The sequence below is a fragment of the Cherax quadricarinatus genome, chromosome 80 (assembly GCF_038502225.1).
Source record: "Cherax quadricarinatus isolate ZL_2023a chromosome 80, ASM3850222v1, whole genome shotgun sequence".
Classification (NCBI taxonomy): Eukaryota; Metazoa; Arthropoda; class Malacostraca; order Decapoda; family Parastacidae; genus Cherax; species Cherax quadricarinatus.
The window spans coordinates 1,445,390-1,461,422 of record NC_091371.1 but is presented as its reverse complement, the minus strand read 5'-3'; positions in this window follow the sequence as shown (position 1 = coordinate 1,461,422).

Sequence of the window (16,033 nt, the reverse complement as noted above, 5' to 3'; positions counted from 1 at the left end):
CAGGTGACTTCAATATAAATCTCCTGCAAGACCAGGACCCACATGTTACTGAATTCACAAACACAATGAGTAACTGTATGTTGCTACCAACAGTAACAAAACCTACAAGAGTTACAGAGACTAGTGTTTCCCTACTTGACCACATCTGGACCAACACCATATCCCCTTTAAAATCAGGCATAATTACAGATAATACCACAGACCACTACCCTACTTTCCTCATAACAACTCTTGGTAAAATACCCCAAGACACTACAAAAGTCACCTTCAGACTTCACAATGAGGCAGCCATTAATAACTTCACAACAGCAGTAACAAACATTGACTGGCACACTGAGCTAGAAATCTATACAGATATTGACGATTGTTTTAATAATATTCTAAAAAAGACCCAATACCTTTATAACAAGCACTGCCCTAAAAAAACTAAACAGATGACAGCTAAGAGACTGAACAGTCCCTGGCTAACACCCAGCATTCTCAAATCCATAAATACAAAACACCGATATGAAAAACAGTACAGAATGGGTCACATAACCAGAGACCAAACAAAACGTTACTCGTCAATCCTAACCAGCCTGATAAGAAGGGCAAAAAAATTGTATTATGAGAACAGATTATCCAACTTACGAGGTGATATAAAAAAGACCTGGAAGACCCTATCAGAAATTCTGGGAACAAAAAAGATATTACGACATAGCGAAATAAAATTAGCAAAATCAGATGAACCCCAACTCCCACCAACAGAAACGGCAAACAGACTCAATGACTTCTTCTCCACTATAGGACAAAACCTTGCCAATAATATCCCAAGCTCAGATACCCCACCAAATGACTACCTCACCGGCAACTACCCGAACACACTGTTCCTAGCTCCGACTAACCCATACGAAGTCTCCCTTATTATCAACGCACTAAAAAACAAGGCAGGAGATTTAAATACCTTACCACCCTTTATATACAAAAAAGTGTCACAAGTGCTATCACCAATCATTGCAACACTCTTTAACAAATCCATTGAATCCTCCACCTTCCCTACAGTTCTCAAAATAGCAAGGGTCACCCCGATCCATAAAGGAGGAGACCAAACAGAGTTGAATAACTATAGGCCAATATCCAACTTACACCCTCTCTCAAAAATCTTCGAAAAATTAATTCATAAACGAATCTACTCCTACCTCATCTCCCAAAACATTCTCAACCCCTGCCAATTTGGATTCAGGCCTAATAAAAATACTAATGATGCTATTATACACATGCTAGAACATATATACACTGCAATAGAGAAAAAAGAAGTCCCACTGGGGATCTTCATTGACTTACGTAAAGCTTTTGATAAAGTTGACCATGACTTGCTCCACGTAAAATTGTCACACTATGGTATAAGAGGGCACTCCCTCAACTACCTCAAGTCTTATCTCAGCAACAGAAGCCAATATGTGTACGCAAATGGGGCAAGCTCTTCCGCACAACCAATTACAGTTGGTGTCCCACAGGGAAGTGTCCTTGGCCCTCTTCTCTTTCTCCTATACATAAATGACCTTCCAAATGCTTCGCAATTACTCAAACCCACACTTTTTGCAGATGACACTACATACGTCTTCTCTCACCCGAGCCCAGTCACGCTAGCCAATACTGTAAATACCGAATTACAGAAAATATCTACCTGGATGAGGACTAACAAACTTACACTAAACATTGACAAAACCTACTTCATTCAGTTTGGTAACAGAGCTACAGATGTACCTCTTAACATAACGATAAACGGATCACCTATCACAAAGCTAACAGAGGGAAAATTCTTAGGAATCCACCTCGATAATAGACTCAAATTTCATACACATATACAACAAATTTCTACATTAAAATGGTATAAAATACCGACAGGTTGTTAGGTAAGACACATATGCAACAGTTAGGTATCTTTATTATGAAACGTTTCGCCTACACAGTAGGCTTCTTCAGTCCAGTACAGAAAAGTTGATAGAAGCAGAAGATACTTGAAGACGATGTAATCAGTCCATCACCCTTAAAGTTTTGAGGTGGTCAGTCCCTCAGTCTGGAGAAGAGCATTGTTCCATAGTATGAAACAATATTGTTTCATACTATGGAACAATGCTCTTCTCCAGACTGAGGGACTGACCACCTCAAAACTTTAAGGGTGATGGACTGATTACATCGTCTTCAAGTATCTTCTGCTTCTATCAACTTTTCTGTACTCGACTGAAGAAGCCTACTGTGTAGGCGAAACGTTTCATAATAAAGATACCTAACTGTTGCATATGTGTCTTACCTAACAACAAATTTCTAAGAAAATTTCCAAGACTGTAGGCATACTATCGAAGATACGGTACTATGTTCCACAGTCAGCCCTCCTGGCCCTATATCACTCTCTTATTTACCCCTATCTCACCTATGGAATTTGTGCATGGGGCTCAACAACAATTAACCATCTCAGACCACTAATTACCCAACAAAAGGCTGCAGTTAGAATGATAACAAATTCTCACTACAGGCAGCACACTCCACCAATATTCAAAACACTCAACCTACTCACCATACAAAACATCCATACTTATTATTGCACTTATTACATACATAGAACACTTAACTCTGATATTAACCCTCCCCTCAAACATCTCCTTGCAAACCTCAACAGAACACATGACCATAACACAAGGCACAGATCACTCTTTGATGTTCCTCGTGTCCATCTCACGCTATGCAAAAACTCAATGCACATAAAAGGCCCTAAAATCTGGAATTCATTACCTGTAAATATAAAAGAAACACTACCTGTTTATAAATTCAAGTCTCTTCTCAAAGATTACTTACTTACCCAAAACCAAATAAATACTGAATAACTGAACCTTATAAATTGTATATCCTAAATGTTACTCACAATTATATCACACAAATGTTAAACCTAACTTTTTTTTTTTTTTTTTTTTTAAATACACTACCTGAATGTACAGCAATGCATGCAACCACATGACCTGTCTTTGTAATACTCATTTGTATTTTATAGTTATCTGTTTACAATAATGTCTTATCACTGATTTCATCATTGCTTAGTTAATCTTAAGTTAATTTTAAGCCAGCCCATAATGCTATGCATATAAGTGGCTTTGGCATGCTTCTCTTATCTGTATTTTTTTGTACCTCTGTATGTATGCTAAAATTTATAAATAAATAAAATAAAATAAATAAAATAGATACAGGTGAGTACAGGGACGTGCAGGTGTGTACTGGTAGGTGCAGATGTAGTACTGGAAGGTGTGTAATGAGACGTGCAGGTGCGTAGTTTGACATGCACATGTGTGAAATGAGAAGCAGATGTGTAGCCTGACAGGCTGAGGTCCCTGGGGTCAGGCTGAGGTCCCTGGGGTCAGCCTCAGGCCCCTGGGGTCAGCCTCAGGCCCCTGGGGTCAGCCTCAGGCCCCTGGGGTCAGCCTCAGGCCCCTGGGGTCAGCCTCAGGCCCCTGGGGTCAGCCTCAGGCCCCTGGGGTCAGCCTCAGGCCCCTGGGGTCAGCCTCAGGCCCCTGGGGTCAGCCTCAGGCCCCTGGGGTCAGCCTCAGGCCCCTGGGGTCAGCCTCAGGCCCCTGGGGTCAGCCTCAGGCCCCTGGGGTCAGCCTCAGGCCCCTGGGGTCAGCCTCAGGCCCCTGCAGCCTCAGGCCCATGGGGTCAGCCTCACTCTCAGGCCCCTGGGGTCATCAGCCCCTCAGGCCTCAGTGATGTCAGCCTCAGGCCCCTCAGCCTCAGGGGGGTTACTTGGCCCCTGAGGTCAGCCTCAGGCTGTGATGTAGTTCAGCTGGGCTTGTGACTCTAATTTTTAACCAATTATATGGTCACCTTGCCTTGGCAAATGCCTGTCAGAGACACGCCTTTTCGGCTTATGTATCAGCTCCTTTGTTCGTCACTGGCGTCAGATCCAGGCGTCAGGTCGTACACTTGGTTGTGAAGGGTGCTTGGACCACCATATAAGCCCAAGGAACAGCTGAGCAGAGGAGATTCGTGTGGTGCTCTGGCCTGGGTGCAGAGCTCTGAGCAGAGAGACTTCGAGAGGAGCTGCTGCTGGGGTGCAGGGCTCGGGAAAAGGCTGCTGAAGTCTCTGGAGGAGACTGTTGGAGACATTGGGCAGAGTACTGGCTTCGAGCAGTACTCGTACTGTGTAGGTCTTGTGACCTGTGACTTAGTTCCTATGGTAAACTGTCCTCTGAACCATACTGTACGTTATATTCTGTTTAGTCTAGTTGATTGCGTTCCCTGTCTCACTGCTTATATGTACCACCCCATTTATCTAAACACGATAATGTTCTCCTGTTCCCAAATATATTATTGTACAAAGACTTAATAATAAACTGTGTTTGAGTAGAATAGTAATATTCACTGTCCCCGTTATTGTATTTCTATTTTTTATATCTTATTTTGTTTATATATGAGTGAAGAGTGGGCGAGGCATATGTTTGTGAGTAGTGTCGAGTTAATGAGAGTGTCGTGGTGGTCACCACTGACCTGTCATTACCTACCTACGCCGCGCGTCACTCGACTCACCTCTCCTGCCTATCCCCTGCCTACTGCCTCCGTTTACTCACATATTCTCCAATTAATAGCTACATTCCAATACCCACTACATGACAGGGCTCCTGGGGTCAGCCTCGGGACCCTGGGGCCAGCCTCGGGCCCCTGGGGCCAGCTTCGGGCCCCTGGGGCCAGCCTCAGGCCCATGGGGCCAGCCTCAGGCAACTGGGGTCAGCCTCAGGCCTCTGGGGTCGGCCTCAGGCCCCTGGGGTCAGCCTCATACCCCTGGGGTCAGCCTCAGGCCCCTTGGGTCAGCCTCAGGCTCAGGTCCTTGGGGTCAGGTTCAGGTCCCTGGGGTCAGCCTCAGGCCCCTGGGGCCAGCCTCAGGCCCCTGGGGACAGTCTCAGACCCCTGGGGTCAGCCTCAGGTCCCTGGGGTCAGATTCAGGTCCCTGGGGTCAGGTTCAGGTCCCTGTGGTCAGGCTCAGGTCCCTGTGGTCAGCCTCAGGCCCCTGGGGTCAGGCTCAGGCCCCTTGGTTCAGCCTCAGGCCCCAGGGGTCGGGCTCAGGCACCTGCGGTCAGGCTCAGGCCCCTGGGGTCAGGCTCAGGCACCTGGGGTCAGACACCTGGGGTTAGGCACCTGGGGTCAGGCACCTGAGGTCAGGCACCTGGGGTCAGGCACCTGGGGTCAGACACCTGAGGTCAGACACCTGGGGTCAGGCACCTGGGGTCAGGCACCTGGGGTCAGGCACCTGGGGTCAGGCACCTGAGGTCAGGCACCTGGGGTCAGGCACCTGAGGTCAGGCACCTGAGGTCAGACACCTGGGGTCAGGCACCTGGGGTCAGACACCTGGGGTCAGGCACCTGGGGTCAGGCACCTGAGGTCAGGTACCTGGGGTCAGGCACCTGGGGTCAGGCTCAGGCTTCTTTCAAAATTGAGAATTTGAGGTTCAATAAAATCACTGATAAACCTTCTTAAACACTTTATTTTCTGGGCAGCAGAATGACCAGGTAATATATACTTTATACCTGTACTTTATACCTGTACTTTATACATGTACTTTATACCTGTACTTTATACCTGTACTTTATACCTGTACTTTATACATGTACTTTATACCTGTACTTTATACCTGTACTTTATACATGTACTTTATACCTGTACTTTATACCTGTACTTTATACCTGTACTTTATACCTGTACTTTATACATGTACTTTATACCTGTACTTTATACCTGTACTTTATACCTGTACTTTATACATGTACTTTATACATGTACTTTATACCTGTACTTTATACATGTACTTTATACCTGTACTTTATACATGTACTTTATACCTGTACTTTATACCTGTACTTTATACATGTACTTTATACCTGTACTTTATACATGTGCTTTATACCTGTACTTTATACATGTACTTTATACCTGTACTTTATACCTGTACTTTATACCTGTACTTTATACCTGTACTTTATACATGTACTTTATACCTGTACTTTATACCTGTACTTTATAAATGTACTTTATACCTGTACTTTATACATGTACTTTATACATGTACTTTATACATGTACTTTATACCTGTACTTTATACCTGAACTTTATACATGTACTTTATACATGTACTTTATACCTGTACTTTATACATGTACTTTATACATGTACTTTATACATGTACTTTATACCTGTACTTTATACCTGTACTTTATACCTGTACTTTATACCTGTACTTTATACCTGTACTTTATACATGTACTTTATACATGTACTTTATACCTGTACTTTATACCTGTACTTTATACCTGTACTTTATACCTGTACTTTATACCTGTACTTTATACATGTACTTTATACCTGTACTTTATACATGTACTTTATACCTGTACTTTATACCTGTACTTTATACATGTACTTTATACCTGTACTTTATACCTGTACTTTATACATGTACTTTATACATGTACTTTATACATGTACTTTATACCTGTACTTTATACCTGTACTTTATACATGTACTTTATACATGTACTTTATACCTGTACTTTATACCTGTACTTTATACATGTACTTTATACCTGTACTTTATACCTGTACTTTATACATGTACTTTATACCTGTACTTTATACATGTACTTTATACCTGTACTTTATACCTGTACTTTATACATGTACTTTATACCTGTACTTTATACATGTACTTTATACCTGTACTTTATACATGTACTTTATACATGTACTTTATACATGTACTTTATACATGTACTTTATACCTGTACTTTATACCTGTACTTTATACATGTACTTTATACATGTACTTTATACCTGTACTTTATACATGTACTTTATACCTGTACTTTATACCTGTACTTTATACCTGTACTTTATACATGTACTTTATACCTGTACTTTATACCTGTACTTTATACCTGTACTTTATACCTGTACTTTATACCTTTACTTTATACATGTACTTTATACATGTACTTATACATGTACTTATACATGTACTTTATACATGTACTTTATACATGTACTTTATACATGTACTTTATACATGTACTTATACATGTACTTTATACATGTACTTTATACATGTACTTTATACATGTACTTATACATGTACTTTATACATGTATAAAGCACATGTACTTTATACATGTACTTTATACCTGTACTTTATACCTGTACTTTATACATGTACTTTATACCTGTACTTTATACCTGTACTTTATATATGTACTTTATACCTGTACTTTATACCTGTACTTTATACCTGTACTTTATACCTTTACTCTATACATGTACTTTATACCTGTACTTTATACCTGTACTTTATACCTGTACTTTATACCTGTACTTTATACCTTTATACATGTACTTATACATGTACTTATACATGTACTTATACATGTACTTTATACATGTACTTTATACATGTACTTTACTTTATACATGTACTTTATACATGTACTTATACATGTACTTATACATGTACTTATACATGTACTTTATACATGTACTTTATACATGTACTTTATACATGTACTTATACATGTACTTATACATGTACTTTATACATGTACTTTATACATGTACTTATACATGTACTTTACATACATGTACTTTATACATGTACTTTATACATCTACATTATATACATATACATGTACTTTATACATGTACTTTATACATGTACTTTATACATGTACTTATACATGTACTTTATACATGTACTTTATACATGTACTTTATACATGTACTTATACATGTACTTTATACATGTACTTTATACATGTACTTATACATATACTTTATACATGTACTTTATACATGTACTTTATACATGTACTTATACATATACTTTATACATGTACTTTATACATGTACTTTATACATGTACTTATACATATACTTTATACATGTACTTTATACATGTACTTTATACATGTACTTTATACATGTACTTATACATGTACTTATACATGTACTTTACACATATACTTTACATATATTTTATAGATTCTGAAAATAGTTAACCTATAACTATACAAGAACCTAAATTTTTTAAAGTTTAATAAGTTCTTTCAAAGTGAAATAAATTCATGAAAGTTTATTACTAGTGAAGTGACTTATTCTGGCTTTTTTGTCTGAAAATTTTTAATAAGACTATCAAAATAAATTTCTAATAACACTATCAAAATCAATTTCTAATAACACTATCAAAATCAATTTCTAATAACACTATCAAAATCAATTTCTAATAACACTATCAAAATCAATTTCTAATAACACTATCAAAATCAATTTCTAATAACACTATCAAAATCAATTTCTAATAACACTATCAAAATCAATTTCTAATAACACTATCAAAATTAATTTCTAATAACACTATCAAAATCAATTTCTAATAACACTATCAAAATCAATTTCTAATAACTAATAACACTATCAAAATCAATTTCTAATAACACTATCAAAATCAATTTCTAATAACACTATCAAAATCTAATAACACTATCTCAATAATAACACTATCAAAATTAATTTCTAATAACACTATCAAAATTAATTTCTAATAACACTATCAAAATCAATTTCTAATAACACTATCAAAATCAATTTCTAATAACACTATCAAAATCAATTTCTAATAACACTATCAAAATCAATTTCTAATAACACTATCAAAATCAATTTCTAATAACACTATCAAAATCAATTTCTAATAACACTATCAAAATCAATTTCTAATAACACTATCAAAATCAATTTCTAATAACACTATCAAAATTAATTTCTAATAACACTATCAAAATCAATTTCTAATAACACTATCAAAATCAATTTCTAATAACACTATCAAAATCAATTTCTAATAACACTATCAAAATTAATTTCTAATAACACTATCAAAATCAATTTCTAATAACACTATCAAAATCAATTTCTAATAACACTATCAAAATCAATTTCTAATAACACTATCAAAATCAATTTCTAATAACACTATCAAAATCAATTTCTAATAACACCTTCAAAATAAGTTTTTCTGGCAATATTTTATTCAATATTCAGTCTTGCTAAGTTAACAAGTCAAGTTTGAGACACTGAACTTACCAAGTTTATAATATTTTTAAGTTTGGTACATCTTCCTGCGGACGTTACTGTAGCTGCAGTTGTCAAAAAGATTCTGATAAATTAGACACATGTGCAACTCTTGGGTATCTTGGGTATCTTTATAAAGATACCCAAGAGTTTCACATGTGTCTAATTTATCAACGTGTAGGTTCTATGAACCATTCATCACCAACAAGATTCTCAAACTAACACAAACATTTGGAAATACAGTGGACCCCCGGTTAACGATATTTTTTCACTCCATAAGTATGTTCAGGTGCCAGTACTGACCGAATTTATTCCCATAAGGAATATTGTGAAGAAGATTATTCCTTTCAGACCCCCAAACATACACGTACAAACGCACTTACATAAATACACTTACATAATTGGTCGCATTTGGAGGTAATCGTTATGCGGGGGTCCACTGTATCTCACAAAGTTTGTAGTCTGTTAATAAATTTAACATTTCCAAGGGTTTCGGTTCTGGTTTTTCAAAATTTGGTCAACATGTCTTACTGGTAAATATTGTATTTCTACAATATTTACTATTATATTGCTATGAACCCCGGACCAACATTACCCCTGAACCCCCCTTTACCCTGTCGGAGGGTTCAAGTTTGTATTGAGAGGTGCAGGTGTGTTGTTGGAGGTTCGTGTGTTTGTGTTCTTGCAGGTCCAGGTCTGTACTGGTAAGTGCAGGTGTGTACTGGTAGACGCAGGAGCGTACCGAGAAATGCAGGTGTGTAGCAGGAGTTGCAAATGTGTACTGAGAGGTACAGTTCTGTACTGATGGGCGTAGGTGTGTACTAGAAGAAGCAGGTGTTTACTGAGAGATGCAGGTGTGTACTGAAAGATGCAGGTGTGTACTGGTAGGTGCTGGTGTGTACTGAGAGGTCCAGGTGTGTAGGGGAGGTGCAGGTGCGTAGTGTAACGTGCAGGTGTATACTGTAACGTGCAGATGTGTAATGCGAGGTGCAGATGTATGAAATGAAGGTGTGTAGTGTGACTTGCACGTGTGTACTATGGCGTGCAGGTGTTTAATACGAAGTGCAGTTGTGTAGTATGACATGAAAGCTTGCAATGTGAGGTGCAGGTGTGTAGTGTGAGGTGTATGTTTGTAGGAGGAGGTGCAAATATATAGTGTGACTTGCAAGTGTGTAGTGTGACATGCAGGTGTGTAGTGTGACGTGCAAATATGTAATGAGAGGTACAGATGTGTGGTGTGAGGTGCAGGTGTGTATGGCGAGGGGAAGGTAAGTAGTGTTACGTGCAAGTTTGTAGTGTAACGCGAGGTGCAGGTGAGAAGTGTGAGATACAGGTGTATAGTGTTAAGTGCGCGTGTGTAATGCGAGGTGCAGGTGCGTAATGTAACGTGAAAGTATGTGGTGTGACGTACAGGTGTGTAGAGTGAGATGCAGATGTGTAGTGTTAGGTGCAGATGTGTAATGCAAGGCTCAGGTGACAAGGGTGAGCTGGAGGTGTGTAGTGAAAGATGCAGGTGTATATTGTGAGGTGCATGTTTGTACTGTGAGTTGCAGGTGTCATTATGATTTCGTGAAGCAGGTATGTAGTTTGAGGAGCAGGTGAGAAGTGTTAGTTTGTGGCATTATATTCGGTGTAAAGTCACACACCCATAAAGGCTGCCTCCCAACCAGTGAACCAGCTGCTAAGGGTATAATGAAAAGGTTCAACCCAGCCAATCAAAAAGATCGCAAAGTTGTGAAGCGATGTGGTGACACTTGTGGATAACCCATGGCAGACTTAACTTCCAAGTTTGGTCGATGGCGGTTCTCACCGTGTTTCTTGCTTGACCTGCCTGCTTGCTTTTTAGTGGGGGAAATGTAAGTATTTACTCTCTCTGTTACCTTAAGCTTGTTCATACCTTGGTTATCGTGCTACAACCAGGTGTGCAGGCCACTAGATTACACCTGTGTTTGAAATAGAGGAACAGGAGTGTAAAGTGCAGGTGTGAAGTGGGATTTGTAGGTGTGTAGTGTGATGTACAATTTTGTATTGGGAGGCGCATGTGTGTAATGAGAGGCACAAGGGTGTATTGGGAGGAACAGATGTGTACTGGGAGCTAAAACTTTGTCCTATGAGGTGAAAGTGTGTACTGAGAGACGCAGATGTGTACTGGGAGGTGCAAGCGTGTACTGGGAAGTACAGGTGTGTACTGGGAGGTGCAGGTGTGTCAATATTGACACAGACAGCAGAACCCGCCTAACTCTGTTTACATTTCATTCAATCTCCCAGCCACTCCTTGCCTCTCGCTCTATCTCAGCCTCCCCTTTACATTCGCTCTATCGGCCTTCTCTTAACTCTCTCTTAGCTTCTCTCGGCTTTATCTTGTTCTCTCAGCCTTCCTTTGGCTCTCTCCGAGTTATCTTTCTCTCTCTCAGCCTTCCCTTGCCTTTCTCTCAGCCTTCTCTTGCCACTCTCTCCAAGCCTTCCCATGGCTCTCTCTCTCTCTCTCTCTCTCTCTCTCTCTCTCTCTCTCTCTCTCTCTCTCTCTCTCTCTCTCTCTCTCTCTCTCTCTCTCTCTCTCTCTCTCTCTCTCGCAGCCGCTATCGGTCCCCTCTTTCTCTCACATTCTTCTATTGCTTCCCTCTCCCATCCTTTCCTTGGCTTTCTCTGTCTCTCTCTTTCTCTCTCTTAGCTTTCTCATCCCTCTCTCAGCCTCTGTCCAACACTCTTTTTTTTATTCACACAAAGCTTAAAATTTGGGACAAATTTTAAGCTTCGTGTAAATAAAAACAAGAACAACAGACCTTTGAGCTATGCTGGAAGGTCTGTTGTTCCTGCACATAAATCACTCCTCCATATAAGCAACAGTCACCTGGAAATAAAAACGAAGGTACACACAAGATGGTAGTTTATTAGTTCCCAATATTCCTATCAACAAGATGTTAACAGTACCTTCAGAGTGGTTATTAACAGCAGAATAATAATGAACGAGAGGGAGGAGAACCACTCACTACAGTTGTTTTTTACACCTCAAGACAGGCCGGTGTTAATGAGTGTACAGGACCAGTAGTGTATATGAGCAGTGTTAGTGTATATGACCAATGTTAGTGAGTGTAGGATCAGGGTTATTGTATAGGACCAATGTTAGTGAGTGTATAGGACCAGTGTTAGTGTATAGGATCAATGTTAGTGTCTAGGACCAGTGTTAGTGAGTGATGGATCATGGTTAGTGTATAGGAGCAGTGTTAGTGATTGTATAGGATCAGTGTTAGTGTATAGAACCAATGTAAATGAGTGTATAGGACCAGTGTTAGTGTATAGGACCAGTCTGGGGATAAGCTCTCATCTTAAATGCTCTATTCCTATTGGCTGACGATTGAACTGAACAGTGAATCAGAGCAGCAGCTCCCCTCAATAAACTACTCTTATTTAAATACCAGTTTGGCTGGTCTGGTTGGTATGCATAAATGGGTGTGTGATGAACGCAGAATAAATTGTAAAGTTAGCTAGCACCACAGTTATGTTAGAACTTCTAATCTTTATATAAAAGTTAGATTCCGTTACCTGCAACAGTTCACTTGAAAACCTTTTTATTGTTGTAATGAAACAAATAAAGAACATGAAGCTGGGGTCATCTGTGAGGCAGCAATTTCGTTTGATCAACTGATTGCATTTCACCGATGTTGTTATGCTGTTTGAAACTGTTTCGGATTGGAGTCGTTCTAGTAATGAATGCTCTCAGATAAAGTGATGTTCTTGAGAAGGGAACAGCCAGAGCGTAGTTCCTGTTTGCTGCCCGTCTTGTTGTGAAGAAGCTCACTTCTTGCTGTCTGCGAAGTTTAGCCAAGTGTGGTACCTTGACAACATTGGCCTTGTGCATAACAGTAAGGCCACTCACATCCCTCCACTGTTACGGCTTTGCTGAAATGACAGATCTGTCCAGGCAAAAGATGTGTCGTCTTGCTCTGTACTCTAGTCTCTGAGGAAGTAATAGATGAGAGGGAGGGACAGGCAGTCCAAGAAAGGGAGCATACTCAAGGTGTGAGCGTACATGTACCTCATACAAAATCTTGCAGCCTCTACTGCCAACCAGGTACAAGATTCTCCTCAGTGCTGTTATTTTCTTGGCCTCCTTGCAAGATTTACTACGTGACTCTTCATAATCAGTTTGGAATTTCACTTCTAGGATGTCAACTTTATCCTACCATTGTCCCAGCATTACCATCAAGGTACCTAGAGATCATCATTAGTGTTTTCTCAGATGTAAATGTATCCTGCCATTGTTTTTCCCAGGATGATATAGCTGTAAGATGGTGATATACAGTTGTGTGCATATTATTTTAAATAATGACAAAATAAGACATTTATTTGGAAAAATAATTATTTGAAAAATACATGGCAATGATATCACAGATAACTGATTTAATAAGAGATATGACTACCCTTTGCTTTTATAAGTATTGCTACATGCTTTGGCATAGAATCAACCAATGGTAAACATATTTTGGCAAGTTCTTCGTCTTGTTAACAGATCCTAATAACAGCAGCAATTAGCTTCTCCACAGTTGAACAGTCTTGTATCGCGATCCTGCGTTTAGTCATTACCAATAGATTCTCAATTGGGTTGAGGTCAGGAGAGTTTCCAGACCAATGTAGAACGCCTAGCTCTCTTTGAATATTAGCATTTTTCTGAAAGTGTGGCATCAAGAAAGTCTCTATCCACAATGGGGAGCAAATGAGTTGCCAGGATTGCCTTATATTTGTCACTGTTCATCGTTCTCTCAACAATAACAAGTCGTCCAGGGCCTTTAACAGTAAACCTACTCCAAAACATCCTAGGTAGGGGGGGTTTTGCGCTTGTTGAATGTGTCCATTCCAAAGCTGTTCACTTTTGCTTAGTCTCTCTGCCACTGATCTGAACTTATTCATCTGTCTTCCATCCCTTATGACAGAGTGCCCACCGCAGCAGTTTTTTCTTCATAACAGCAGTCAATAATTGTTTCTTTACCGGTTTTCTGGCAGTTCTGCCAACGTCAAGGAGCCTTGGTCGAACAATGAAGAATTAACATTTAGGTCAGTTGCAACTAAATCACTCTGTAGATCTCTGCTGGTTTTCTAGGTATCCTACTTCATATGTTAACCTCTTCAGTTGACGAAGTTAACATAAGTTAACAGTTGACTTTCCTAAGCTCAAATTTTCGTCGATCTGTCGGTGATTCAACTCAGCATGCTTTCTAAGAGCTACAATACTTGCACCTTCCCAGGTGTAACATCCATCATGAATGCCAGCAGTAATCAGGGATAATTTGGCAAAAACACATTCGCTCACGGAGTATGCTTGCAGGAATAGCCCTACAGAACAACAACTGTTGTAGCACTGACGAGAATCGCAGGGTAACACCACAGCTGGATGGCTGCCAGAAATCTGTAGCAAACTCTACTGGAAAAAAAAGAACCCAAACTGCATTAATTAAGCAGGAGACTTAAGACATATGAGATAATCACAAAATTTTCTCCTGATCCAATTTATTTACACACTACTGTGACTTAGAATAGCTGGCATTTCCTCTCTCGGATAAATATATCTGTAGTCATCGACGTAAGCATGTAATCTGCATAGCCCTCTCTCTCTCTGTCTTTACCTCTTTCCCTGCCTCTCCAGGCCTCTCCTTGCCTCTCTCTCTCAGCCTCTCCTTGCCCCTCTCTCTCAGCCTCTCCCAGCCTCTCCTTGCCTCTCTCTCCCAGCCTCTCCTTGCCCCTCTCTCCCAGCCTCTCCTTGCCACTCTCTCCCAGCCTCTCCTTGCCTCTCTCTCCCAGCCTCTCCTTGCCTCTCTCTCCCAGCCTCTCCTTGCCTCTCTCTCCCAGCTTCTCCTTGCCCCTCTCTCCCAGCCTCTCCTTGCCCCTCTCTCCCAGCCTCTCCTTGCCTCTCTCTCCCAGCCTCTCCTTGCCTCTCTCTCCCAGCCTCTCCTTGCCCCTCTCTCCCAGCCTCTCCTTGCCTCTCTCTCCCAGTCTCTCCTTGCCTCTCTCTCCCAGCCTCTCCTTGCCCCTCTCTCCCAGCCTCTCCTTGCCTCTCTCTCCCAGCCTCTCCTTGCCTCTCTCTCCCAGCCTCTCCTTGCCTCTCTCTCCCAGCCTCTCCTTGCCCATCTCTCCCAGCCTCTCCTTGCCTCTCTCTCCCAGCCTCTCCTTGCCCCTCTCTCCCCGCCTCTCCTTGCCCCTCTCTCACAACCTCTCCTTGCCTCTCTCTCCCAGTCTCTCCTTGTCTCTCTCTCCCAGCCTCTCCTTCCCCCTCTCTAGCAGCCTCTCCTTCCCCCTCTCTCCCAGCCTCTCCTTGCCTCTCTCTCCCAGCCTCACCTTGCCTCTCTCTCCCAGCCTCTCCTTGCCCATCTCTCCCAGCCTCTCCTTGCCTCTCTCTCCCAGCCTCTCCTTGCCCCTCTCTCCCAGCCTCTCCTTGCCTCTCTCTCCCAGCCTCTCCTTGCCCCTCTCTCCCAGACTCTCCTTGCCTCTCTCTCCCAGCTTCTCCTTGCCCCTCTCTCCCAGTCTCTCCTTGCCTCTCTCTCCCAGCCTCTCCTTGCCTCTCTCTCCCAGCCTCTCCTTCCCCCTCTCTCCCAGCCTCTCCTTGCCTCTCTCTCCCAGCCTCTCCTTGCCTCTCTCTCCCAGCCTCTCCTTGCCCCTCTCTCCCAGCCTCTCCTTGCCTCTCTCTCCCAGCCTCTCCTTGCCTCTCTCTCCCAGCCTCTCCTTGCCTCTCTCTCCCAGCCTCTCCTTGCCTCTCTCTCCCAGCCTCTCCTTGCCCCTCTCTCCCAGCCTCTCCTTGCCTCTCTCTCCCAGCCTCTCCTTGCCTCTCTCTCCCAGCCTCTCCTTCCCCCTCTCTCCCAGCCTCTCCTTCCCCCTCTCTCCCAGCCTCTCCTTGCCTCTCTCTCCC